We start from the raw sequence: 25,287 nt of genomic DNA, 5'->3' as shown, positions 1-25,287 counted from the left end.
GAGGGTTTTTTACTGACCGGCAACCCAACTGCAATGTTACGTTACATACAAATCATTTGATGTAGTTTTAACCATCTTTTCTAATGGCTGAGGTAGCCCTCCAGCCATCAAGCTAATAAAAATGACATGGTGTAATTTGACAAGCCTGAGCAATTGACAGGCTTGCAGAATACAACTGTTGATGAGATGGTTTTAGTTCAAGGTAATCCAGCTGCTATCTCAGCAGTTCAGTCTCAATCTCTGCACAAAATGAAATTTATAACCTGTATGCTCCAGGCAGCCCTATCTAAACCCAAATACCTCCTCCATTCTCCCTCCCTGTTACCCATGCATCAGATCTATGATCTTCCTGGCAATAATCAAAATAAACAAACCAAACAAATAATTAATCATAAAGAGCAGCACATAGGTGGATCTCATCAATGCTCCTTCCATGACTGACAAGTTTTTCTGCTTAACTGAATAAAGTTTATCAGGTGCCTTTCATAGAGACATTTCAATCTCTTGGCCAGATCTTCCTCATCTCTGCCCTGCCCTGTTTGAAGAAGGAGTGGGAGGATGAGGAGAGAGAGCTGTAGGGAATAAAAAGAAGAAAATGCCAAGACAGCACTAGCACATGAATTTTCCAAGATTTCCTTTAATCCTTGGCATTAGGTTGCAGGCTCTGTGCTTGTGTAGGAATAAGATCATGTCAGTTTGATGTCCTGGCAATGGACAGTAATAAAAGGTCCCCACTTAATTCCTCCGGATTTGTCAGAAACTCCAAATATCATACTACTGGGAGGCTCTTCTGACATCTAGGAGCTGCAGGAGCAGTGAGAAGTACTACCAAAGTGACTCATCAACTGCCCAGGGAGATCTGCATCCTACAGTAGTAGCAAGGAGTGCCAAGTACAGCGTGTGCTCCACAGTGTGAGGCAAGCACGGAGCACTTACTGATGAAAGCTGGTCAGACAGAGGTGAAAACCACTGACTGCCAAAACCAGCTTACCTCATTTAAAGGAGATGTGAGTAAATCTTTATAGTGCCTTGCTTTTATAAGCTGCAAAGTGTGTCAGACATCAGTGGGCTGGGCAGATTTAACCAGTGCAGGAAAGAAAGAAAGAAAGAATGATCTGTTTATGAAATTGCCAACACCATCACTAAGATAATAAAAATGCTAGTTTGACACATTTTTAAGGTCACTGTGCATGAAAAAAAAAAAAAATATTACAAACATATTGAATTATTGTGAAGAGTGCAATACGTTGGTACTCATCAGTGAACTCCAGCTCCAATGGCATACTGGAAACATGTCCAGGACGTGCAAGAACTGTGATTATAGTGCACTTCAGACAGGCTGGACCTCAAAAAAATGCCAGAGTGCCTTGGAAGATTATCCCTAAAAGGTGGTAGCACCAGTCCAAAGACATCAAGTACAGTGCCCTTAACTACCAGCTGAGTCCCTGTGCAGAGGTGGAACAAACTTGACTGAAATATAAGCTATAACTTCACAACAGAAGACATGGCCAAAGAGACACCAGTCCCAGGTACAGGTAGTTGTAAGAAGAACAAGTTACTGGACATTATTTGAAATGATGTCTCATGGGAGAGAAGCAATACATTTTATCCTGTAGCACTGACCAGGTGCAAGCAATATAAGGTACAGGGAGATGTCAAGGCCTCCAGTATTTTTCAAGTGCTTTTAGTAATAAAGTGATTGTGTCCAGACAGATTCCTGCAACACGTGTCTTCTGCATTGCGTCATCCCCAGGGGTCACCTTGAAGCCCAAAGGTTTCCCAGTCGAGGTGTGAGACAGCTGTGTACCCAGGTGTGGGGCCTCGATCCACACAAAGGCATCAATGTGGGGGGTCAGTGCAAAATGCTGCCCTGAGGTGGGAGAATGTGGGAGGGACTGGCTGGGAGGGCAGCAGTAATGTACAAAGGGATGGACAAACAGGAGAAAGAGTGCTGGGGCATGGCTCAGGCACTGGGGCCCTGCAGAGACTGTGTTAGTAGGATGTGAGAAATGGTCCAGCTCCTCCCTGCAGCACCACCCCAGGCTTGATGGCCTCCCCAAAGAAATAAAAAGCTGGGTCCATTTTCATGCCTCAATGAAGACATGCACCAAAACAAGGGAATTGAAATGTGATAAGATGACCAGTCAGAGGTCCAGAAACAACAGCCTGTGAGAAGAAAGAGGAGGATGGGGGTTGTTTTGCATAGGGAACAGCTGACCTAGGAAGGACATGACAATGCTTTCCTAGAAGCTGCTGCTAAGAACCAGCAAATAAAATGTTTTTCATCTCTGTGAAGGGTGGGAGAAGAAATAATAAGCTTAGACTACCAAAAGAGAGGCTTAGTTTAGACATTAGGAAAACGTTCTGGTGATAAGGATAGTTAAGCATTAGGATAGGTGCAAGGCTGCAATCCCTGTGTCCCAGAAGAAAATTTAAGTTTAGCTTGGACAATGGCACAGAAATCCTATCTCAGAAAGGGAGGGTGAGACAAATGATATAAACAGGCCCTTTTCAGACCTACTTTTCCCTGATCCTCTTTCCTAAACACAGAATCCAGCTGTGACTCTCTGGAGCAGCATAAGTTAAGTACAGCATGGTTTAGATGTTTCCTGGATGAGTTTTCTAAAAAGAAAACAACTACAACGCTGTAAATATCCTAATGCTGCAAGCTCTTCTGGCCTTGTCTTCAGTTTTACTGTACTTGACCGATTTCTTAAAACTTTGGCTTCTGGAGTCAAGCAGATTCATGAAAGCTAGGTTTAAATAAGCAAAAAGCTGTTTAAATTTATGTTGCAGGGGAAAAAAAACCATTAAAAAAAAAAGCATGACAGAGAAGTACTTCCAGCAGCTATAAATCCACAAGAGAAATGAAATACATTATTTAGCTTAAAAATCAAAAGTCAGTTGATTTAAAAAAAAATCTTATGATTGGGACTGACTCCATCATTAGTGCTCATTAATACTTAATGTTTTAAATGGCCATCCTCTAAGTCAAGTCTAGGTATGAAGTTAGCACAAAAGGAATTTCTGCTGCTTAAGTCAAGATTTGGAAACCAAATGGCCTTCCCAGAGAGTGACATAGACCTAGGAATAGGGGAACCCCCTTTTCAGTCCAAAACTGGGAAGTACCCAAAGAAACCTGCAGGTGACCAATAAAAAAAATAAACAAACACAAAACAAACCAACAAAAAAACTATATACACCTAAGAAAGTGGAATATCTTGCCACAGGGTACTGTGTATTCTTTGTGTGTGTGTGTGGTAATGCTGTGAGCATGTCTATGATGTGAGACTCCAGCACAGAAAATCTCTGAGCCACAAATTCTTGGTAACTGTGAAAATTTTGGGGAGAAAATATTACCCTGCCTTTCCCTTTCTTTCATGGTAGTCCCCAGGCAGCTCTTATGAGTTACTATGGAAGACAAGATACCTGGTTATACTTTTAATCTGACCACAAAAAGATGGTCGCATGTTCTTTTACTTTTTTGTTGTAGTCCTGACGAGTTGCAGCACACAGGCAGAGCTGCATGAGGAAATTTTATATCCATTCTCTGAATAGCACACTGCCTTTTTCAAGGCTGTCAATCACATCCTGGCAATAAATTCTCAAAATAAAAACTTTTAATATAAATAAAATGCACAAATAAAAATGGTAGTGGAGCATTAGTTGAGTGCAGGAATGTAATGATACTTATCATAAAAATTGGTGCAGTGTGCGTTTTCATCTGACCTGCAATTTTTTTCATTATCATAAATCAAAAAGCATTGTTTGATTTAAATCACTTGCTGCTTAAAGATGAATCACCTTCGATTTCCTGAGCTTTGCTTACGGCAAAAAGGGAAAAAAAAAAAAAAAAAAAAGCTTTCAAAACTGTACAACAGTAAAAATTTCAGGTCTCACGTTGCACACGAAAAAAAACCCAAAAAACTGAGAGAGCTCTAAAACTTAATCTAGCAAGCAACATAAAATGAAACAGAACTGCAATTTAGAAAAAAAAATATTTCTCCATCTACAGAGCTATTAGTCTACAGTTTGGTCCAGAGAGTTCCAATACAGCAGTCTGCGAAGAGGGACCCCAGGCTCTAATGGCTTGAAGAAGATAGGCCCTCAAACATTTAATCTAGCTACAGGTGCATATCTAAGCTTCTCTGTAACATCTGTCCCTGTGGATAAGAAAACACTGAGCATCCTACACTGGATTGTGCAGACACCAGCTACGAGCTTAAAGTGTATCCTGTGTACTGATGGCCGACTTGCAAATCACCCAAGCCACCTCAGCGGGTTTGGCCAGCAACCTCTTCTCCTTCTGAGAAGGAGAGTCCTCCTCTTCCTTCATCCCACTACCTTGGCATTACATCCCATGCCCAGAAGTGCAATTAGATTCCTGCCACTTTTTCCAAAGCCAGGAAAAATAGGGTCATTTAAGAAGTCAGTTGACTAAACTGATGAGCCCAATGGGCTGGAACAGCAAAACTGATCACAGTGTGGTGTAAGTCACCCCTAGGGGGACAACAGAGAAGAAATATGCTGCACACAGTCATATCTAGGTTTGTTCTGTGAAGAAAACCCTCATAAGAAAAGAAACAAGCAAAAATAAAACAGGTCTCATTTTTTATGTCTCCCATTAGCTAGAACCCTCATGGCAATTCCCATCAATTTTGGATGTCTGGATACTAGCCAGGGAGCACTCAGCTTCCATATGCTTGGCAAAAAGAGCAACAGCAACGTTGCAATGCTTTTGCCAGGCAAGGCAGGTAAATCACGGCATAATTCTTCACAAAACCAATTTTCTGAAAATTTCACCCTACTTTAGGAAACTGAAATTGGCCAAGTTTGGTAATAAGCCTCGTAAGTCCCACAAGAAATCCTAAATCTCAAAACCTGCCTGATGGAGCGGGCTGTGTTTGTCCACTCAGCCATATTTTTGACCCTTCTTTATGACCATGAAGTGGAAATGGTTTCCTGCACAGAGAGCTGTTATTTGTTGTCCTTGAGAGGCAGTACAAGCTTAAAAGGCAGAAGGGCTGAGGCAGAGGAAGAAGGGTGGGAGCTGGACTCAGATGCATCTGTGTTTGAACCTCAGTTGTGTTGCAATCTGTCTCTTGGGGAAGTCAGTTCACCTCAGCCTCACGTTCCTTTCTCTGTGTAAAACAGAGACCTTATACACAATTGTGGGGAAAGTGTGCAATTTGTTAAACATATGAAGTGGTAAAAAAGCAATTCATCTTGCTTATTTCATCTGTCCATAAGTTACTCTCTGGTCTAAATGGGTTCCCTTCACAGCTCAGGGGCAGAGACAGCTTGGATAAAACACCTCTGTTTTCTCCACTGATGGTGGAAGGAGGCCAGACACCTGGCCACATTTAGGCAAAATTAATCCCATTTTCACATCCGGAGTCGTAGTAAAGGCCAGAAAACTTCTGCTGGTGGCACATCCCAGCCTCCCCTATTAAAAAGCTGAAGGATGTGTTCACAGTGAGCAGGCTTCTGAATTTTTCTTTCCAGAAACTAAATTCACAATTTCAGAAGCTCTCATTTTCTTTACTTAGCCATTGATAATTTATCTGAGACATTATAATAACATTACTCACTGGCTTTGATCTCTCACTGCTACTACTAGGTTGCCTGTTTGCTGCCTTCTGGCAGCACATCAGCCCCCATGTAGGACACAGGTAGGATCTTTGATATGTGAGCATCCATTGCCTCAAATTTAAATGGTATTATTGTGGTAACATGCCCTGATGTTTTAATGGCACTGAATAGACAACCAGCACAGATCTCACCCTTCTCAATCTTTAACCAACAGTTAGGTGTGCCTTTTGGAAGAGGAATGAAGGGTAGGGAAAGAGTGCAACAAGCCCAGAATCTCTCCTTGAGGTAACAGACCTCTAAATTCCTATTCATCTACAGAAATACTGAAGAACATCCTCAAATTTAATATAAACTGAACAGACATCACAGAAGAATGGCTTGTGGTCATTACTGCCTGACACTGAATTCACATGTGAGTCACAAGGAACTTAGACTGAGTTTTGAAGTCTGACCCATGCAGTCACAGGATTGTACTCTTTCCTTCACTCTTGGGTGGTATTTTTTTCTCAAAGCTGAAAGTTTTCTTCATCATACACCATGATAACTGGTACTTCAAAAACCAGCTACTGGTGAATCTGTGGAGCCCTTTGCCCTCAAAATCCCTTGGCTGAGCTAAAATTTTCTAACGTATTATATTGCTTCCATTAACAGTAATAAAAAAGCATTTCCATAGTAATTTCCACAGTCAGACTTTTCTACTCAAGATCTCCTCTGGAACTATCAGCTGACTTTGCAGGGAGGAAACCAAGGCAAAAGAAGTGTGCAAAATGCTCAAAATCACAGAGTCAGACTACAAGGGAAAAAAAAGGAAAAAAAAAAAAAAGGATGGGGGTAGGAAGGAGGGGAAAACAAACCCTTTAGTTCTCCTATCTGTGCTTCTTCCCCAAGGCAATCCCTGTCTTTCACAGCTAGGGACCAATTCAGATCCCATTTACACACAGAAAATTCCACTAACACTTTCAGAGTTAGCCTTGATTTACGGTACCATCTGTTGAGATCAGCATGCGGCACAAGACACTCTTATGACTGGAAAATACTTTACTGAGAAGGAGAAAATATATATGTATTCCTCCCTGCTCTCTGTTGCTAATCTTTGATGGCTACCTTTCTTTGAATGCTTGCAGTCAAACCTTGACTGGACCATGATTTTTTTCACATTTAAGTATCCTTGTTAATTGGGTTAGGTATGATACATCTTCCTGGTCATGCAGCTTCTTTGGCATGCACTATGACCTTGTCAAGACTTCTCCTAGTGCTTCTCTTTTCCATTTGATTGTTTTCTGCTGCTTGGTAATATAGGCATCATCTCTGTTTTGTCATTTGCATTGCATGTCCCAGTCTTCTCAGCAACAATAACAACCTGACTGTGAAAAAAAAAAACAAAATAAAACACAAAAAAAACCCCAACTGAAAACAAAACCTTGTATCCTCTACCTACTGATTTGATTACAGGAAAGTCACGAATTACACCTGGAGAATTTTAACAAAGCACTGACATCTCACCAAATCATCAAGCACTGCTTCTCTCTGGAAGGTATCTATGAACATCACTGCCTGGCACCTGTGCTCATGCAGATATCATGCATCAAGACTGAAATAAACTGTTTATGAATAAAAATAAGTGGTTTATGCATAGAGTATTTTAAGCACTTCTCCACCTCTATCCTGCCTTTCTTAAGGTATACTTGCAAAGTCACTGAAAGAAAGACTAACTTATTAACAAGTGTGAAATGAAACATTAAATCATGCCAGAGACCATGTGAGAGATTTGGTTTTCATAGGGTAGCCTACTCACTAAGTCACAGTTTAAATGAATTCTCCACATTGCCAGTGGCCAAAACATCTGAGCTATTGCCATTTCCTCCCCACTTTGGTGCAGGTGCCTGACCAGGGTGTCTTCATCTCTGTCCTTTCCTAGGTTGCACATTCTAATGTGAATAGAGAAAAAAACCCACTTGCTTTGTTCTAAGCAACAACAAACTCTGTCTTTCTTCCCTCTGCCCTTCAGAGAACAACGGAAGTAAAATATTAACAGCTTCACTCATGCTTTCCCCTCAGCTTCTGAGTTAACTTTGCAATGAAGATAAACCTCTGCATCATGCACAGGCTCCTACCCAGGGCCCTGCCACGAGTGGATCAGGCTTGTTTGTTCCTCTGAGGACTGTGAAACGACAGCAGTTGTGTTGGGGCTGCTTGTGCTGCCAACAGAGTCAGCACAGGTGCTGTCATAGTGACCAAAACATCTGGGTCTGAGACCCAAAGCATCTGTGTTGTCTCTCTGGTTACTGACATCAGTATCTGAGTTAAATTAAAAATACATGGCCATGGGTATTTGTTGGTACAACACGTGTAATTTGTCCTCATGAGCATCTAGCATATGAAGCATTTGAAAAATACTAATTCTCATTTCAGATCTTACAGGGAAAGGACACTGCTCAAAAGTAATTAATTTGGATATAATTTCAGGGATGTTGCCTAGATTTCTGTGCTGTTGAATTGGTAGTGAACTCTGTGGTTTTCTAAAAAGCACAAAACATCATATTATGCTAAGGCAGCCATTTTTAGAAGAATATTCAGTTGCATTTTACATTGCACCTCCTCCTATCTTAAATGAGGTTTCTGTGGATTGGAAAACCAAATTTTTCTCTCTGTCTGTTCAGGCAGTTTATTAGTTCTTGGTAGTACCAGGATTTTTTACTAACTATGGAATTATCATCAGCAATATATCTGGTGTATAGGAAAAGATTAAACAGCATAGGACTCCTTAGGTTGAAAAAGGAGATATGTGATTGAGGAAAATCATGCAGAATGTCAAGAATGATTATCAGAAGTGCTTCTAAAAACTCAGCAGGGAATATTACTCACTAATCTTTGCAATGCAAAAGGTGGGAGTTGTCATAGAAATCATCAGGCTGCAACATAAAAAAGAGCAGAAGAAGCACATTTTCACACAGGAGCAAGTTAAACTGTGGAATTCATTGCCAACGGATAGTGCAAAGACCAAAAGCACAAGCAGATTCAGGTACTAATTATGAAAATTCATAGGAAAGAGACAGAAATTTAGACTAAATACAAAGATGTGGACCTAACCTAAAGGTCAGGAAATTCATAAGCTTATCCTCACCCAGGCATATCCTAGAGGAAGGACAGACACAGCCACTGAGCAGGCACCCACTTATATCTGCTACCAATGTATGCATCCTTCTCACTGGACACAGATGGTGGGAACTAGAAGAGGTCAGAGAAAGACAGGAAAGGAAAATCAGGGCCCTGGCTGGGTCCTGATTTCAGCTCTGGGTGTACCAATGCTTTTTCAGGTAAGGAAATCTGAGAAGATGATTAATTGGCATAAATACCCAAAATCTAAACCTAAATTCTGCTTTAAACTGTGCTAGCTAATCTCCCTGCCAGGAAAACAAGAACTATAAAAACATTCTTCTCAGACCACACCAAGATACTGAAGTGTTTCTAATTCTAGCAGCTGGTATCAGCAAGTCACTTAACATGTCTGTGCCACCTTTGGCCTATGCCTTTAGAACAGCAGCTATTAATCGTGACTTCATAGGTGCCACTCTTGGACATGGGCCCAAAACATACTTCCTCTTTATCAGCTCACAGATATAAGAGGTGGCAATTTCCATCAAGGGTGTTCCATTTATCTATGAATGGAGAAAGCCAAATTATGTCACGGAATTGGAGCACAGAGGGAGGTGGGTCACACAGGGCAAAAACGCAAAAAAGAAAACATGAAGAAAAATTCAACAAATTCTCACCATGTGTATAACAGGCTGCTGTGGGTAAAAAAAAGTATATAAGCTGCCCAGGTTAATTATAAAGGAACTAGGGAACTCTGAGTAAAGTATTATCTCCAATTACTGCCATTATTTGAATCAAGCTGTGTCTTCATGGGAGTAAATACAAGAAATTCACAGTGCTCCTCTTCTGCTTCTGTCTCTTTTCTCTGCCACCCACCACCCTGCTGTGGCCACACACATTGCAGAAAGCAGCTGAAATCATCTGCCAGCACTCACAACTCTGACAACTCTCCTGCATCGCATACTGTGGGCACACTAGCTCTGGCAAATTCTACATTTGCCTGAATATCCCTCTGAACACACATAGTCCTTAGGTTGGTGTCAGGGCTACTTGAGAAGTCTGCAGCAGACCTTCCTGTCACTGCTTAGGAAGAAGCCAGGAGCACTAACCCTAAGGTGCCCTTACACCACAGACCTGGTTTGAGCACGATCTACCACCACTGAAGCACAGGATGGGAAAACACCTCCTGCCCCATCCTATTCAATTATATAACAGTTACTCAGCACCTCCAAATGCCCAACACCTGCTCCCCACCCAGCACGGCAAGCCCTGCCCTGGGGAAAGAAAGGGAAAGCCAAAGAGGTTCAAAATCTCTTGTGAATCCCAGGCACCATGCTGGTACACACACAGCAAAGAGCTGGGGTGTATTACTGCCTCCATCCACTACCAATGCAACTTTTCCATTGCTGTTTAGCTGCTGTTTTGTTTTTTGAGATTATACTCATTGTTACTAGTGGCCTACATACAAGGCAATGTAGGACCTGAATATAGGTCCTGAAGGCTCCCCCATAGAAGTGCAGTGGCTACAAAATGAGGTCCTTTATTTTTTGCCTGACTCCGCCAAACACAAGATGCAGGTGTCCAAGGCCTTACAGCTAGTAAAATTTAGTTTGGGAGCATTTTATGGAAAATGTCTTCTTTATGCAGGAAGTTTCACAAAAGGAAGTTAATCTCTTCTGAATAAGGATGGTCCCATCAGTTAGAACAGGATGCTTTGGGGGTGTAAGTTTACCCAACCCTATCAGACTTATTGCACTTCAGTACAATGTAGTTTCTCCACTTATGAATGAGATTTTCCCTCTGTGGACACGTAGTTAAAAGGCCAGATTGACCTTAAACAGAGTGGATAAATCAAGAAGTATGTTATGATGTTCTTTCTACCTCTGTCAAAATACTCTGGCATGCCTCACATGCGTTGACATTTACTTTTAACTTTCAAGTGGCTACTCCCAAAACATTTTCTAATAGGACCAGTGCCCTTCAGCCTGCCCACCTAGAGATCTGGTCTGTTTGGAAACGAGATCTGAGCACTCCCTTTTTTTCTTTCACTCAGCACAAGACCAAGGTGGAGTGTTCAGGATAGTCTTATTGCCTGAAACTATAAAGGAAGCAAATTGCCATATACGTCTCTCAACTGTATTTTCCAATCTTCATTCTTTCCCCTGTTCAGCCATCCCATTAGGTTTACAGCCAGAGCTGGTATGAAAGCCAAGCTCCCCACTGGCAAACACACTAGTGTGTGTTATTGTGTGTTTCAATGTCTGAAGTTGGGTGCCTTTTCCACCCTTCAGTAAGAGGTGTAAGGGATGAAAAGTCCAGCAGCAGAACATGCTGCTTAACCCAGAACATCCCCTTAAACCCAGTGATTCCCCAAGTGACATTTGCTGTCAAGGAAGGAAGGAAGGAAGTATGGCACCTGGCTTTCCAATCCAATGACTGCAAGTAAAGTTTTGATACTTTTAGGAGTCTCTCAAGCACATCATACAGAGGGTTTTGAGTATCTGGGGGCTCTTGGTGAAAGTAGTTTTATATTATGTTTAGTGCCACAGCCAGCTAGGGATTGTGTTTTGGTCCTCTGAGAACAGGGAGCTAGTTTCCATGCCTAATTGTGCTATTCCTTGAGGCTCTCAGTGCAACTTCACTGCACAGAATCACTGAGCACTTACAAAGAGGAAAAAAAGAGAACTGCTGGTGCCTAAAAAATGAGTTTCTGTAATCTTCTGGATGATCCATCTATGCCTTATGTAAAGTCTCAAACAGCACACATCCAATCTTTTCCGTGAGAAATAAAGCTATTTAATTTAAACTGTAAACTGTTGAACTGTTTATTTAACTATAAAACCCTTTTTATTTTGTATTACCGTGTGAAAAGAGGCATACAGCAGAAGCCTGCTGTTGGCATGACATACAGTAATGAATCAGTTAGCAAAGAAATTTAGGTGGAAGCGTTGATTCATGACATGAAAACAGGAACTGGGCTTTTTACAGCACCTCCCTGATGTAGCAGCACACCTGTCCCTTCTCAGCTCCTTTTAAAGCAGTTCCCACAGCACCACTCTTCCACCTCTTGCTTCTGCAGTTGGTTGAACACTGCATCATTTTGCAGAATTCAGAGGAATGGCACCATTCAAGTGGCTTTGGCTGCTGGAAGGCCTCTGAAATTGAAATTTGGCTCACGAGGAGTTTGTTCCACATTTCTTCCTTCCACTGAAGTTCCAACATGAAAATCCATCACTTCTCCACTTGACTCTGCACGGTTGGAGACACACACTCTGACACAGAGGGATTTTGGGAATAGAAAAGAGGAACTTAAAAAACACTGAGTCCTTAAACATGGCAGTATATACCAGGCACTAAGGATGGAAACCTGTCAAGGAGAGGCATTTCTCTGTGAGAGGAAGGCTGATGTCCCCAAGTGGGAGAGGGAGAGGTGTTACCCCCATCCTCCCTCCCACCCCTCTCAAAAGAACATATCAGGAGCACTCAGCAGACATCAGACACAGCAGAGCAGCGGGATCCACAGTCCCTTGTCCCTTCCACACCACCTCCATGACCATTTCTCCAGGCCCCCAGTTCCTGTGTGGCAGCAGAGGACTTGATCTGGGGTGGCCTACCATGGCTGACAGCATGCAGAGCATTGCTCAGTAGAGCTGAAGGGCATCCAGCAGTATCTGTGGCAGAAGACAGTGGATCTTTTCTGTGATAATCCACACAGGTGGCAGGTTTCCTACCACACTCCCTAATCCCTATAACTGGTTTTCATTATTTCTCCATGTCGTGTCCCATGTCTGTCCTCATCCATTCAGCTAGACACACAGGAAGCATTGAGGATTTTCACTGTATGCCTTATTTTGTCTGTGTAATGGTATGCCAGAGCTGGGAGCAGCAGATGTTGTAACTATGCTGCAGTGAGGGTACAAAGCCACCAGGGAGGACTCCTGAGGAAGTGGTAGGCAGGACAACTGCAGCCACAGCTCCTCTTTTGGGAAGGGCAGGGGAGAAGGGAGGCCTCAACCCAACTTGATTAGTCTGTGAGCAGCACCCTGATGCACAAAGTCAGCCCCATTCTCCCAGCCACCCCAGAGCCTCAGGTGCCACAGTGCTTAAAGCAACAGTTTTCCTGGCAAAACTTCCAGCACTGCACCTTAAAACAGTGGGATATAAGTGTAATTTAGATGAAGCAGGAAAGTCTTCATGGATTAATTAAATACCAAGTATTAAACCATGCCTCACCAGCTATGTTTTGATATGGGTGGTGTGGTTGACGCACTGTGGGGAAGGGATGCCATCCAGAGGGACCTTAGTGGGTCTGGGAGATGGACCTGTGCAAATCTAATAAAGTTCAACAAGGGCAAAGTCCTGCACCTGGGTAAGGGCAATCCCAAGCACAAGCAGAGGCTGAGCAGGGAATTGGTTGAGAGCAGCCCTGAGGAGAAGGACTCGAGGCTGTCTGTTGACAAGAAGCTCAACGTGATCTGGCAGAAAGCACTTGCAGCCCAGAAAGCCAATTGTATCTGCATGGTTAGCAGGGCAAAGGAGAGGATACTGGCCCTCTGCTCTGCCCTTGTGAGACCCCACCTAAAGTTCTGCATCCAGCTCTGGGATCCCCAACAAGGGAAGGATGCGACCTGCTGGAGCAAGCCCAGGGGGACATAAAGATGACCAAGAGGCTGGAGCTCCTCCCCTATGAAGAGAGGCTGAGTGAGCTGGGTTTGTTCAACCTGGAGAGGAGAAGGCTCCAAGATGACCTTACAGCAGCCTTCCAGTACCTGAGGGGAGGCTACAAGAGAGTTGGAGTGTGACTTTTTACAAGGGTGTGTAGTGACAGGACAAGGGGGAATGGCTTTAAACTGAAAGAGGGTAGAGTTAGATTAGATATCAGGAAGAAATTCTTCACTGTGAGGGTGGTGAGACACTGGGAGAGCTTGTCCAAAGCTGTGGGTGCCCCATCACTGGAAATGTTCAAGGCTAGCCTGGATGGGGCTTTGAGCAGCCTGGTCTGGTGGAAGGTGTCCCTGCCCATGGCACAGGGCTTGGAACTAGATGATCTTTAATGTCCCTTTTGACCCAAACCATTCTGTGATTCTGTAATTCTCTGAATGTATAATTCTATGATTGTATGATATGAACTTTCTGCGTAACTGTTAAACATGATATTTAGCAGATTACTTCCTTATTAGAAAAATAAAGCATCTACTTGAGAGACTTCATTTTTTAAATGTCACCTTTTCAGTTTACTAGGTTTCTTGCTGTGCCTAACACAAACAGTAGGTATTTAAAGTAGTAACAAATAAGCTGCCAGCTGGGAGCACTCAGCAGCAGGCAGGACCTGCCCTGGGACAGCCTTTGCTAGTGCTGCCAGGAGGGGGTCAGTCCAGGGACAGGCCACAGGCCCTTGTCCTGAGTACCACTGTTCCCACCTTGCTCTGAATCTGCAGGCTGATGAGAAGAAACATCAACATCTCTTTTGAAAACCAAATTTCCCCATTCAAGCAGGATCAGCCTAATTTTTCCCCAAAAATCCTTGGGTGCACCTTCTCGCTGGTAGTGTTTTGCTGAGGACATGGTGAAACAAGATCCGTGTGGGCTACATAGCCACCTCAGCTCTTGGGTGCCACTGGCACTGGCCTTCATGGCATAAATGCACACATGACACTCTGTGCACAAAAACAATCTTTGCTCTTCAGTGAGACATCTGGAAAACTTAGCCGGAGGGAGGCGGGGATTGGCATTGCCACTGTCCAATTTCTGCTTTCATAATTCTGGTGTTAGCAGGTCAGAAAAAAAAAAGCAGCAACTTCTCCAAAGAATGGTTTGGATGGGGGAGAAAACCATGCAAATAAGTCTGCCTGGAGTCAGAGAAGAGGATCTCAGTGGAAGTGTGCAATTGGATGCTCCCCAGTGTAGATGATAACAAGTGCTGGCTGTGCAGCTGACTTCCCTCTAACAGAGATGGTGAAACAATAACACATCAGAGCATGGCTTGATGTGAAAGCTGGGTTTGAGGCACAAAGCCCTGATCCAGATTTCCTCCAGGTCTTGGCTCTGTGGCCAGCTTCTCTGGAAATTACCCTCTTCAGAGCTAGACTGTGTCACCTGCTGATCTGGAAGCTGATACCTACAGGAGGAGCAGCTCTCGTACCACAGTGTTACAGCCATGCAGCCTTATGGCAAACTAAGTCTCTCTTCATTGAATTTTTGGTAAAACTGCCTTTATCACTTATAGAAACAGGAATCTCCAGTTAATCCAGCAAGCTCCAACAAGGAGCAACAGACCCTGTGCCTGCCATCACCTTGGCAAAATTGATTTGTGCCTTCAGCAAGAACTGGCAGTGAAGAGGTTAAGACTTTATGAGCTTAAAAGGCTGCTTTTTGAGGGGTTGGTTTGGGGCAACGTGAGTTAAGGAAGCATCCTTAACAATATAAGAAAAGGAAATGATGGTCGTTGGTTTGTTTGTTTATTGTTTTAGCAGTTTGTACTATGTGTGTCTTATGTGCTATCTTCATTCCTCAGTCTCCCAGCTGGCTAATTATCCAGGGGAAGCAGTACTTCCTGCCAGCGACCTCCTGGGTTCCCTCCCATTGTTCCCTGGGCTGACACACAACGCTGGAGACAGCAGAAAGGGCTGCTCAAGTCTCAGCCAGTGAGAAACACTCCAGAGACTGCAGTTAGTTAATAAAACAGATGGGTTTATTGGCATCGTCAAATTTCAGTGCTAGTGATGCATTTAATAGGGTTAATACAAAGAAAATCCCAATAAAAATACAGCAAGGAGTTTGGAGGAAAGGAGATAAATACAGGAGAGACAAGAGGATGATCTGTATCTCTGGCATCTTTATCAACTCTGCTGTAGCTTCACAGCCTTCAGGACTCAGCAACAGGGTTGCTCAAAAATTCTTTCTCAGCTAGGACTTGCTAGAACAAGGAGAGATCCTCAGCTCTAAAATCCAGGCTCAGGTGGTCTAAATCTCTTCCAATCCCTGTGCCCAGTGACTTCTTTAAGTTTGCTTACACAGGACATATAAATGCTCCTCAAAGGTCTCATGCCTTCACTTGGTACAGGGGCTTACATGGAAATGAGGATGACTCCTAACCCCTAATACTCTAAAAACATTTATCCCCCAGGCCTCAGCAACCTGAACACCCCCAAGATTTCTTTTCTGTACGTCTGCAATGATCAGATGGCAGCACCTTACAAAAGGAGTGCGTTTCTCTCAAATGCTGTACAGGCACTTCAATATTTATTTTTTTAAAAAGAACATTTTGTACAATCCCTAAGTGGGCCCTGGAGTAATGCAAACAATAACAAAGAGCAGCAGGCTTGAGCTGTAGAGTAGGGATACAGATGTGAATCTCAACTAGAGGAAAGTTTGAGGGTGCTTAAGCCAAGCATGGGTTCACCTCTCTGGAAAATCTATGCTCGATTATTCCAGTTTTTTGAAAGATAGCACCCCACTGTGATTTGCCAAGAATAAAAGTATTTTTGCTCACTGACCCCATTAAAGGTAAAGCAATCTCTTTCGAAGGCATGTAGTGCCAGTTTTATTATGCATATCTTAGGGGGAAGTGAGCTTTGCCCTACGTCACATAGGTTTGTTAATTTTCTCTGTCTATTTTTATTTTAACAAGAGCACTGTCCTATATAGCTGCAATGTCCAAACGCGTCTTAGAAATTGCACCACCCTGATGTCACTGGTGGATCAAAATCCACTTGCCTAAAGTCTTAAAAAAACAACAAAACCCAGATCCTGGAAATTCTTTTCAGAGGGAGACGCCATTTCTATGGATGAGCTGATTTCTGCCCTTTGGGAGAGGATACGCCAGAGCAGTGCTGTCATTGCTGGAAGTTTTCTTTCATGAGGAAATATTATTTGCACATGCCACATCCAAATGACAACAGCGGCAAAGAGGACTGGCAATTGATCCTGCTTTAAATAGCTGCTTTTCCAATGCAGGGAGGAGCGTTTTCGTGGCTATTTCCGTAACAAGATGTTCTGCTCACTCCCGGCCCAGCGGCACAGCATCTTGATCTTGCTTTGCTTTGCTTTGCCTTGCCTTCCCTGCCCATCTTCTGTCAACAAACAAGTAGGAAAAGAACTTCACCATGACAGGAATTTTAGGCTTTTCAAACAGCTCACACACTTGACCCTACGCAGGTTCAAGACAGAGCTGAGCTGTTGCCCAGATGTAAGGTCATTTGTGACTTTTTACAGATGTTTTGAATCAAATCATAGTGCTTAAAAAGAAAAAAAAAAAAAAAAAGTCTCCAAACAGTTCAGAGCCTAGTTAAATAATTTAGAGAGTGGTTAGGCAAATCCTGTGAGAGAGCTCTAAGACTGGATCTTTTGGCTCCCTGATGGGGATACATTTAAATTAAACAGCTGGTAAATAACAAGCCAAAGCCCATCATGCCACTGCATAACAAAAGCAGTTAAAGAGTTGGATTGATAAGATGAGTGGATATTGAGTGCCTACCATCATTTCCCTCTTGCAATTTTGGTGATGAGAAAGAAAAGGGAAAAGAGTAAGGAATGAGCAGGGTCTTGGCATTGATCATCTCCTCTTTCCTGATAGAGGTGAAGAAACAGGAGGAAGGCAGAAATTATTCATTTCCCCCTCCCCAGGAGAAAAGGGAAGCATAACAGTCACAAAGACAGGATAAAAGTCTCTACCTTGGGGAATGAAAAGCTGGCGTGGCAGAGTAAAACCTGCAACAGCAGAGAGAGCAGAGGAATTCCTTCCCTCCCCAGTTATTTTCCTTTGTTTCTGTTTGTTTGCATTACTCAATATTTTAAATAATTACAAAAAACTCTGACGCTAACTCTCTCAAATGTATTGTGGCCACAGAAAAACCTAAAGAGGTGTGTCTCCTCCAAAGCTCTGCTAAGGCAGAAATTATTGTACTGCCACTTTTCAAATATTCCATAGTCCGGACTGGAGGAAGAAGCAGCTATTCATTTTTGAAAGGATGAAGGAAAGGACTGCACTAGTTTATACACAGTGAATTAAAAGCACCCTGGATTTAATGGATGGCAAAGCTAATCGACAAACACTCTGGGGTCAATATTACCTAGCTTGACAAAATCCCTAATATTGTTGTTTAAATTTAAGGACTGCATATCAAAGCCTGTAGACTTCTAATGACGCACAAGCAGACAGCTGGCAGAGCAGTGCATTCCCCACCCTCCTTCAGAGAGGACAGAAGACAGTCCACTTCTCGAAGAACACGTTTCAGCTACGCACGGTAAAACAATTCTCCTGCTAAAATCAGCAGGAACTGTGCATGATTGAGAACGCTGGATCAGCCTCCACATATGAGAAGTTTCCTGCTGCAAAGGCAAAGAGTAGGTGATGCTCAATAGCCAGGAAAAGCTCTCTCTTCATAACTGTATAAAAGCTACCGAATGATGGCTGAGTGCAAGGTCTCATGCTCGGGACACCAGCTGCTTCCTGGTGACTGAAGCTAATTTTGGCAGTGGGGCAGAAGTGCGGTGCTGATACAATTTGAAGCAGGATACAGATTATAAACATTGCTTCCCCGAGATCTCGCTGCACAGTGCTCAAATTTGTTTTCAAAGGCAGCTCAAATTAACCCTCCACCTCCCCCGAGGTTAGATCCAGACATGTTTAAGACAACAAACAGCCTTTAGAGTGGGGACCAGTCTCCTTCTCTCCCTTCCTCCAAGACTGTTTTCTTAACAATACAACTTCACCAGGGTTTTTCCCAAGCCTAAGTGCAATAACTACGCTTTTATAATGCCCACTGGCAGTGTACATGTGCTGCCCAGGACAGAGCCCGGTTAATTAAGAAATTCTCTTGTAGTGCCGGTTGCACCACGTAAGCAGCCAGCAAATAAAGAAAAGCAATGACCATTCAACCCCTGCCAGCTCCCGACCTTGATTGCTTGTGATTGCTTTGTGTGGAGGAAAGTAACATAGCAGATCTCTGCCAATGGCAGGTCCCAGTTACTTGCAGACAGAAAGGTGCACTTTTTTCGTTCAATAACAATCAGTAACACGAGCAACAGTGGAAGCAGCCACATCTTGTTTCCCTCAGTGGTGTCACCAGCTGAGTTCCTTTGGGGGGTCTCCAGCACAGGGCAAACTTGCAGTCCAGCCTCCTCTACACTTGGTCATAAGAAACCGGGTCTGCATTAAGACAATCTTCATGACAAGATCAATCTCAAAACTGGAGGAATCAAGCCACGGACTTGAGCAAGAACCAGAGAGGCCAGAAAACCTCAGCACCATTTAGTGTTTCATTAGCGGCTGTCCTCCTGGTGGCACTTTACTTTAGAAAATTACACTCAGGCTACAGACAGCAAAACTGAGGCATGTCTTTTAAAAAAGACTCGTCAAACATCAATCACAACTGAAAATAAAACCACTGCAGGCAGGCTGCTGCTCTGGGTGTGAGGCACAATTTACCAGCAGGGTGAAGTTCTCCCTAGCCAGCCATCGGACCGTGGAATGTGATGACGATGGCACAGGGCACTGGTGCACAGGGACAGTCCGTGGGAAGGCTTCGGCCTGCACAACCTCCCTCCTCTGCCCAGATGAGCCATGTGGCATGTGTGAGCACTGAAACAATTGTTTTTACAGTGCCAGAGTTAGTTATGTCTGAAAGGCTGCCCACAAGCACGGTGAGCAGTGTCATTAGGCTGCTGGCTGGGCACTGGAAGATGGATGTGTTGTTCACTTTCATGCAGGCAGTTAACAGCACAGCTATTTGGTTACATGAATTTACAAGCTTAGCTGCTGAATAGAGGAGACCACAGGTTAACAGCAAGGGGTGAAGGTGCTTGTAAAGGTGCAAGCTGAGCCCTGAACCAAGGTGATTACAGCTCACTGGGAGCTCTTGAAACCCATTAGTGCCAGAGCAAGGAGCTGTCAAGATCCACAGATGGAAGCCAAGTTTGCAAGCTCAGGGGTGACCAGCCACGTACGGGGAAGGGAATTTGATTTGCTCTCACATAGGATCTCCCCCTTCTCTCTCCCTCACCAAACAGCCACCTGCAAACCAGCCCCAAGCCTACCCTGGCAAGGACAAGGGACTCCCAGACCATCCTGTCCTTGAAAGCCACTCTCCTACATCCACCCTTTCACCTCCCCAGATATCTGGGCAGCATCCCTACACTTGTCAGCTCTTCTCAAGAGCCATCAGAAGGTACTCTTGATCCCTGACCTGGATTAAGCCCTTAGGCATGCAGATCTGCTGTACACTTTGGAAAGCAACAGAAAATAGTTTTCTCTAATAGGCATCTTATTTCCCCATGCTGTCCTCTCCCCCAAAATAGGTAAAGGTACTTCAAGGTGTCAGACAAGTTGTCACACTTTAATTTCTCCCTGTGGCAAGCCTAGCCAGTAATTCAGTCTTGTTATAGTTTTCCCAGTAGGGACAAAATATATACTGAGCTTTGAAAACCCATTGTGTAGCAGCAATTGTTGCTGTAAGCCAGTGGCTCTTTTGCTTTGTTCAGCACTGTGTGCTTGTGTCTCCTGTGAGATATTGTTTTGTTAAGGCCTGCTATTGATTAAAAGGGAGAGGAATTGAATTCCAAATGGGAACAGCTGAAACGTTCTAAACTGCTGCATAAAAAATGTGAACATTCAAAATAATCTTAAAGAACGGTAGCTCTCCTAAACCAGATTATTTTTCCCTCAATCCTTGCTCAGCACAGCATCTCACCTCAGGGCTGACTTGCAGTTCAGACCCAGGGTAAGGGCCACATCCTCATCCATACCTTTGGGGCTGATGGATCCTGTAGAGAAATCTGGGGGCTGCTCCAGGGGTGACATCAAACTCCAGGGCACTCTAGAGGGAGCAGCCCTGGGCTGCTTAGCCCTCTGTCCTAATGCAGCACCAGAGTTCCCAGTATGGATACAAGAATAAGTTAATAGGCATAAAGGTACCCCAGGCTCCTTCAGCTTCATCTTCTACCCAATACAAAGAGATTGATTATTCCCTGATTGAGCATCAAATAGTCTATCTTTCTCTACAACACAGGATTTTTACCTCTGTAACTACACCAGAGTAACAGGATTGGGGATATCCTCATATAGCAGAGCAGCAAGCACTACTGTCCCAGAGCAAGGACTGAGCTCACCTGGCTACAGCTTCCCTTTAAGCAGTGGACAGGAAGGGCAGAAGCCCTATGGTTCCCCAGGCGGCAGCAACAGCAGCAGCAGCAGCACCAAGTCAGACCTGCTTTTCTGCATCACCATCACATAGCATGGACTGCTACCCATGCCCAAGCCCCAGGTAATTGCCCCTACACATCTTGGCCCCTCTGTGGCTCCAGATGGACTCTGAGCTGTACCACTGGCAGGCTCATGGCAGTTCCACAGTCTCATGCTCCACGCACTTGCCTGTATATCATTTTGGCCCTGTTGTGCTGAAACGTGGAGGAATGAGGAGACTCCACAGCACTACTTTTCCTCTGTCTGGGCAAAAGTGCATTTCATTGACCTTTGAAGTAATTTGAAGTAAATTGGGGGGAGCTGAAGAGATATGGGCTAGATTTCTAAATTTTCTTCAACCAGTTTCAGAATTTGCACTAGAAAAATAATTGCAGAGTTGTGACATCCTTTGTGTGACCTGCTAGGAGTAGTGGATCTACCACCTGGGAAAACCTGGTGTCACTTAACAAGGGGGCTCTACATGGATGTACTGTAGGAATTAGCCAAAGAGATTTTGATAAGGAATGGTATCCTTTAGGGTCTTCTGGCCATTCCAAAATAAATAGGAAATAATACAGAAGAGTGTAACCCATATCTGCTTTGTTGTAGGTTTTAATAGAAAATGCAGGTTTTCATAAGATCTGACATTCAACATGTTGCTGCCAGTCTTCAAATACCTAAAGTCTACTTGTGCCACTGTGCTGAAGGCAACCTATCCAAAGACACAGTGGCAGAGGCACACAGAAGAAACCAGATCCCTTTTCCCACTTTCTGATGGTGAATGGCCACAAACAAATGCAACTGAAAAGCACAAGGGACCACAGCTTGCCTCTCCACTGATTCCCATCCACTTTACTTTAGAGACAATTAGCCTTTCTCTTGAAGAGTTTCAGCTCATTTTGCAGATTTCTGTGTCAACATTTAAGCATGAATGATAATGGTAGCACATCTGTAAGAACTTATCTTGGACTCAAGAGTTCTTAATAGCCGCTGAGCGCAGTACTAAAAATCCTTGTTAGAGGAATATGGAGTTAACATACTGCCCTAAAGCAGGTGGTCTGGAGAATGTGCTTCCAGAGCTAAGATTCTGGCAGTGCTCTCTTCATGAGCGGCACCTTCCCAGGACAGGCATGCTTGCCTGTGCAGCTCTCCCAGAACAGCCACTTCTGAAAGACACGAACTCTGTGTGCTAAATAGCACTATTGTACTCACAGTGTTGTATTTCAGCGTCAAATACAAATCCGCTTGGCAAAAATAGAGTAAAGGTTACAAAACACAAGGCACACTTTTCAAAATGTTGCTGCCAGAGATATTTCTGGAAAAAGGAGCTGTGCTTGGCAGGGACAGTCCCATGTCTCAGCTGAAGGAGCACCGGCAGTGATGCACCCCACTGTGATATGTGACAGTGTTTGTGGAAATAAGGGGACTGGGTGGATCAAGGGCATATGAAGATTACAGCAGCCTCCACCCATGTATACATCCCTGGCCCCAGCCCAGGCTGCCACATAACCCCATGCTGGACACTGATCAAAGGGTTCATCGTGAGCTGAGAAAGTCACACGGGGAGGGGGAGCGGTGATCCCCAGCCTCCAGCCCACCCTTTGTTCAGCTTGCTCACAGGTTTCCCAGCTATGTTTGAACTCCTGTCTCACACTTGCCAGCACTCAGCCACTGCTGGTGGTTTCAGGGGGATGAGCAATCAACCTTGACTTCACATTAACTTCATCCAAATTACATTTGAATCCTTTCTGAAAAAAAGAGTTTTAAAGCTTTTTGTTCAAGAGAGGGTGTAGACAGGAAGGAAAAAAAAAAATGGAAACTGAAAACATGGGGGAAGAATTAGGTTTAGAAGAGCCCTTTGGAGTTATTTCAATTAGTCTGGATGCCAGAGACCTCTGGAAAAAGGCTCCTCTTAGAGCTACTGAAGTAGAACAGAGCATTTCAGGGTCTCACTTTCCCATTGAAATCGCAGCAGCACAGCAAAAGCCTCGTCCCCTGGATTCATTTATCTTCTCGAATGCACAGGGCTGCACTCAGTGCTGTGTAGCTCTCAGCAGCAGCTTACCTCTGACAGGTTTTACAGAAGCAGGTGTCCATGCCCTGGCAGGGGGGATGCAAGCAGGCACAGCTGTGTTTTGAACCCTCAGACATGGTGGTTTGAGAAGCGGAAACAAATGTTTAATCCTGGCACTAGTGAAATCCAGGGGCCTGCTGGTCCTTCTTCACCCTGCTGATTGTTGATGCTAGGGCGGTCAGTGCTTTGAGGCACAGAGTATGAAACAGGCTTTGAGCTGGAGGATTGATCCATTTGTACAGGCCGAGCTTTGGTAGGGTGCTTTCTTGATGAAGCAAGCCTTCTTAGAGTTTGCTTTCAGTATTTCCAAATATTAGGCAAAATCCCCCAACCAAAAATCTAAAAGGCTGCAAGAGGGAAAATCCCTGCCTAAAGGTCTCACACTGGCAGGACTAAGAGAGTCTGATGAAGGCTACCAGTCAACTGCAAGTTTCTAGGATTTCTTCAATCTCCATAATATCATAAATACCCCTCAAAACCATCAGGCAAAGACACAGAGAAGCTCCCTGACTGGTTTTCTTGAGAAGGCTTCTGCTATTTCTGCCACAGGTAGTTCAGCTGCTTTAGTGAGAAGTCAAGTGTCTGAATATATTGGTCTAAGCATGTGGCAGCACTCTTTATTCACAGGAGCAACATGAAGCACAGCAGTAGGAGGAACAAGGCTGGCTGGGCTGCACAGTCTCACAGGGGAGCTTTGTACAGAAATTGTGCCTGGTCCTGTCTATTTTCACTGCAAGCTAACAGCCAGGTTTCTCAAGCAGAAGCCCCTAATTGACAAGAGTATGTCCTGAAAGTTGGAAAGAGATTGATGGCTGACACTGAGTAAAAGTGTATTTAATTTTGGCTTGTGGGGTTTGGCTCTGTTGCTGATACCAAGATGTCTGAGCCCAGTATCAGTGTGTACGTAGCAGAGTGAATATTTGTTGGAAAAACAGCCTGAATTATTCATTAAGGTTTTACAATCTTGAATCCTTTAATTCCTTCATGTCCATTGTACAAAAGAAAACACCTATCTTGCCTACTTATAGATTTTGTAAAGCAAAACTGGCCAGCAAAGCTTGACAGTTGAAAGAAAACAAAAAATATTAATTGTTAAGCATCAGGTACTGTACCTCTCGTGCTGAAATTAACAGAGCTGCTGCTTGAAACAAAAGCTGACAGAGCTCTCTGGGAAGCAGCAGGCAAGTTTGCAGTTTAGTTGCAATCATCCATTCCAGCAGTATTTGCATCTTCCTCCAAATACTCAGTGTAGCTACAGACAGGATTCCAGGATAGCTGGGTTACAGGTTGGGTCCAAGTGCCTGGAAATTCCCATTAATGCACGTTTGTTTTTCAGCTATTCCTTTTGGAAGAGGAAATCTGAGATAAATATTTGTTGTCACTTGAAAAAGGAAAGAAGACTTGAATTCTACAAAGTACTATTCAGACTCCAAATTCAATACCAAAGCACTTTATAATTACTAGTCAAGTGCAGGTCCTGCAGCACATGACTTTTCAGCAGGAGCTCACAGATATCATTAAATTTTAGAACAAGCTTTCTTGTAGGCAAAAAAATTAACAGAGGGGTTCCTTAGTAAGGAATAACCCTTAAACTCTCTACACAGAGCAGAGAAATCCCACTTTGGACAGAACAGCCTTCCACCTGAAAACCTGTCTTACTTCAGAAGGCAAGAGGCTACTGGAGGAAAGCAAGTCCTTTGTCAAGGGCAATGTCCAAATCTTTCAACCAGGGCCGCATCGTACCACCAATTTTCACACATTACTTCTCATTCTTCTGTATGGAAAATCCTCTCTTGTTATCAAAGGGCAGCTGGCTGCCCTAGTACAGGAGGGCCACCAAAATGTACTGTACGCAAAGCTGCCCAGTACACAGAAGAAACAAAGGGAAGAAGGAAAAATTTCTTCACTGTCAAGGAATCTTACATGTTACTTGTATCAACAGGGAGTAAACACTATTCAGGCAGAAAGATATTTTTCAAGCTGACAGAACGGCTTCCAAGCATAGTACCTAGCAGAGCCTGGTCCAAGCACGCAGCGAGCACTCGCAAGGCTCTTTTCACTTACAGTAGAATAGCTGGGGCCAGACAGTCTGGCAGCCTCACAAAGGCACAATGAGCAGGAGCCCTCTTTCCCTGAATGCGTATAAACACGAGCACTCTACAATCTTTCACAGCAACACGCCAAAGCAAACACCAAATTGACTGTAGTATTTCAGAGACATGGCCAAAGCTCACAGATATTTTCCATGTGATCCCCTGGAACAATCCAGCGCTTTCATTAGTACAAATGTGAAAATATGTGCAGTGGAGAAAAGAGAGATTAGTTTTAGAAAGTTTTAGAAAGG

General features: G+C 43.8%; 1 long non-coding RNA gene across 1 annotated transcript; it reads right to left on the bottom strand.

Annotated features, from left to right (window-relative positions):
* Positions 1-8,422: 8,422 nt before the first annotated feature.
* LOC136287670 (uncharacterized) lies at positions 8,423-9,837 on the bottom strand. The gene is made up of 3 exons (XR_010720246.1): positions 9,366-9,837; positions 8,717-8,820; positions 8,423-8,504 (listed from the first exon to the last, which is right to left on the bottom strand). It is a non-coding gene; the product is annotated as an uncharacterized lncRNA (long non-coding RNA).
* Between the last annotated feature and the right edge of the window lie 15,450 nt (positions 9,838-25,287).

Source organism: Chamaea fasciata, unplaced genomic scaffold, assembly GCF_029207755.1.
Source record: "Chamaea fasciata isolate MVZ Bird 193981 ecotype frontalis unplaced genomic scaffold, bChaFas1.0.hap1 SCAF_3, whole genome shotgun sequence".
Lineage (NCBI taxonomy): Eukaryota > Metazoa > Chordata > Aves > Passeriformes > Sylviidae > Chamaea > Chamaea fasciata.
Note: the sequence above shows the minus strand (reverse complement) of the source record. Positions and strands in the feature narration are given on the sequence as shown.